The sequence below is a fragment of the Meleagris gallopavo genome, chromosome 5 (assembly GCF_000146605.3).
Source record: "Meleagris gallopavo isolate NT-WF06-2002-E0010 breed Aviagen turkey brand Nicholas breeding stock chromosome 5, Turkey_5.1, whole genome shotgun sequence".
Classification (NCBI taxonomy): domain Eukaryota; kingdom Metazoa; phylum Chordata; class Aves; order Galliformes; family Phasianidae; genus Meleagris; species Meleagris gallopavo.
Window position 1 is genome coordinate 38,092,869 of NC_015015.2, and position 3,548 is coordinate 38,096,416.

General features: G+C 50.8%; 1 long non-coding RNA gene across 1 annotated transcript in view; it reads right to left on the reverse strand.

The window, feature by feature from the left end:
• Positions 1-1,256: 1,256 nt before the first annotated feature.
• LOC109367833 overlaps positions 1,257-3,548 on the reverse strand; it is a 4,304-nt gene continuing 2,012 nt past the window's right edge. Inside the window, exon 2 of the long non-coding RNA XR_002115318.1 lies at positions 1,257-1,362. This is a non-coding gene — a long non-coding RNA (uncharacterized LOC109367833). The remainder of the gene's footprint in view (positions 1,363-3,548) is intronic.

Consider the following 3,548-nt stretch of genomic DNA (forward strand, 5'->3'; position numbering starts at 1 on the left):
GTGCTGCTGTGCTGCTGTGCTGCTGTGCTGCTGTGCTGCTGTACTGCTGTGCTGCTGCAGCCGGGCCGCGCCACCGTCTTTGTGGGGCTGCGCATCGCCGCGGGCGGGGAGGGCGCGGACAGCCGGACACAAACGCGTGCGGGCGCACGCTCGCGTACGCGCGGCCGCTTACTGGCCCCTGAGAACCGAGCGCAAAGCTGCCTCGTGCCCGGCTAATAACGTTCCACGACTCACGTGACGAAAAGTTGTTCCTTTAAATAATTCCTTTCGTATCGCCACTGCGTCTCATTTCCATTTTTAGTTATCTGAAGCGTTTTATATGCGTCCAGTTATAATCTATGAAGCCGGCAAACGAATTTGAAACGTGTGCGAGAGGAGCCGTTTTAAAGGAGAAGCTCAATACGACGCGCACACGGAGCTGGCGGCGCAGATACCGTTCCGTGGGGAGCTCGGCTCTAACGCAGCGCAGCGGGGAGCTGTGCGCCCGCAGCCTCCCGCACACAAGGACAGGACGCGCTCCCAGGCGCAGGACGGGCTCCCGGCCGGGGGCTCGGGGCGCCTCACCGGCACCGGCGCCCCGCCATGCGGAGCCGCCTCACGCCCCCGCTCCCCCGAACCCTGCAAAAGGGTCCTTATTTGGCGGCGCCCACCTCCGAGGAGCGGTCCGCCCTCCCCGCTGCCTTTATGGGGGTGTAAATAATAATCGCCTTAGATATAATCTGGCCTCGGAAAACCATTTGCAGGTGCTGTCAACTCCCTCTATAGTTCGTGAACAGAAAAAGAGCTGAGATTAGCATCTGTGACCCGAGCAAACTGCCTTTACTTTTACTTGCGGGATACACAGTCCTGAAAATATGTTTGTTTTTCCGTAATGATTAAACCTGATTTAAACTTTGGTCATGGGCACGCACCGTGCCATTACGCAAGTGGCACTTAAAGATGAAGTGTCGGCGCAGCAACAATGTGGCCTGCAGCGGTGGCGATCTCTGAAAGCCGATTGATGAAGAGAGAGCCGCAATGCAAATGCAAATAAATGGCACACCGTGGCACCTTCACGGGGAACGAGTTGCCAGGATCGATCTTCTTTGTTAGAAGAGAATAGATTGAACGGTGGCAATGTCACAGAGCTGCGGTGCGTGGCGGCTCCGTTCCTGCGAGGGCTGCGCTGCGCTGCTCACCTGGTGCCCTCCGCACCCTTCAGCGCTGGCGGTGGGGCCGGGGCAGCCGCATGGGCCTGGCGGGCTTTGTGCTGAACGTGGTGAAGTGTTTGTTTAGCTCTGAAATAATCCAGGAATTAATATTGCGTTTGGAGGAGGAAAAGAGGAAGCCCCAACAATGAAGCCATTCAGGTGCCCGATGTGGCTAGATGAAAGCAAGCAAACAAAAAATAGCATAAGGGGACAGTGATGTGTTTAATAAAAGGGAGGGGAGCACCAGGAGAGACCGGGTGGCAGTTGCGAACAACCGCTCTGCAATTGCTTTTTTAAGCGAGTCAGCACTTTGCGTGCAGTACTGGGACTCTGCACGTCGCCCATTGCTCCCAGCCCGTCAACAGTCCCCATGGACAGGAACGCAGTTCTCACTGTCAGAAGTAATGTCTAACTCCTTCCTTTCATGCTAGGATAAACGCTGCCATCCAAGAATCCTTTTCCCTTTATGCCCCTTACCTGCTGTATTCCATACTGCACACACACGCACATCTGCGTAATGCCAAAACACCAAGTGAGCCTTGGATTTGAATGGAGGAATCAAAGTGATCGTAAGAAACATGGGGTGTGCAGGACAACACCTTTCTTAATGCAGCTGCTAGGAAGTAGAGGGTGCACTGCACCATGAAGGAAGAAGGGACACATTCCATGTGCCTGCCTGAGCCCCAGGTCTGCCAGGTTCTACTCTTGTGCCACCAAAGCACTGGGATCGCTATTGATTTTGGCACTGGAATATTGCTGATTATTGATCAGCAGTCCAATGTTAATTATGCGGAATATAGGACAGCCCCAGCGTTTGCAAGCAGCAATAATTATGAGCCCATGATCTCAGCAGTCTGGGAAAGAATGCTCCAAATGCTCCCAGCCTGGGAACGCACTTAACTCTTCCCTGCTCATGGTGCAAAGCTCTGGCACTGAATGGTGAGGCAGTTGCAGCAGCTGCTTGGGATGGAGGCGCTCAGCCGCAGAAAGGGCTCTTCCCTCCATGGTCAGAGCAGCGGCTGCAGCTGGGAAAAAACGGGCCAGAAGGAAAGGGCGCTCCTGAGAGTGTGATTGACATGGATTTACCTCAGTATAGCAAATAAAATCAAATCCTCACAATCAAATGACTGGCTCCAAAACAATGTAGAGATTAGCAATGAACAGAGCTTGTAGGTATAGGGAACGCATTCAGCAAGTCAAAACACAAACACTTCAGGTAGAAGCTGCAGAATTTTGTCAAATTCAAAGTTGAGCAACACTGTCTTCTATTAGAAGCTGCCACAAAGTGTCAAAACACCTGGTTACAAAGAACAGGAGTGTAATTACATGTTTCTGTTTATCATTTCAGTTCTCATCTCATTATAATTCTGTATTTTCCTACCATCCTTCAGGTAGCAAGCCTTGTTGACATACACAGAGCCTACTGCTTCCCTCCTCCCTCCCTTCCTCCTTCCCTCCTTCATTCCATCCTTCCTGTTTTTTTCTTACTCTCCAGCCTGCAGCACTCAGACGTGTCCAAACAGCCGCTGCCCAAAGCGCTGCCCACTTTGGTGGTGCGTTTCCACATTTCTGCTCCCCGTGCCGCTCACACCACCCACAGCTGTCCTGCTCTGTGCCAGCCCCTGATGCCAGGCAGCTTTGTGGCCCCACGCCACACAAATGTCCCATTTTTGCCCCGGGAAGTAGTTACAGTGTGAGACCCAGCCCAAATGGATTTTCATTCAGCTGACTTTATGGTTTTTAAACCCATCTGCGAGCCCAGATTTCCATACGTTAACTAACCTTTGCCAAATCTTACGGTGCAAAATAAGACACCTATAATGAATTCTGCTAACTCTGCAAGAGACTCAGCACTGTGTAGCATATTTTATGCTTGGATACATAGAGACTGGGTCCTCTCCGCTGCTTTTATTTTTGCTTTATCCCTGGCCTGTTTTCATCTTACATCCTGTGGACGTAGTAAACAATCAACAATAATGAATCAACTGAATCGGTACATTTTTTTCAAGCTATTCCCACCGAGAGCCACTTGCACTTTCATGACAGCTAAGAATCTGCCAAACATTAGCTTAGTTACCAGCAAGACAGCCCCCCTCCCTTCACCCCATACACAGATTGTTTATCAAAACGTTCTGCCAAGAAAAATATCCCTGCTTTTGGCCTCCGCCAGTGATTAATAACACTTGAGAACTGAACAAAACTTTACTGTGTTTTCCAAAAATGGGGGAGGTGGGAAGAGGAGAGGCAAATTAAAAGAGAAAAGAAGGGGGGGAGAAAGAAGAAAGGAAGAAGAAAGCAAGCAACAAAGCAAGAGGGAAAAGAAAAAAAGGAAGAGGAAAAGGAAGAGGAAGAGGAAGA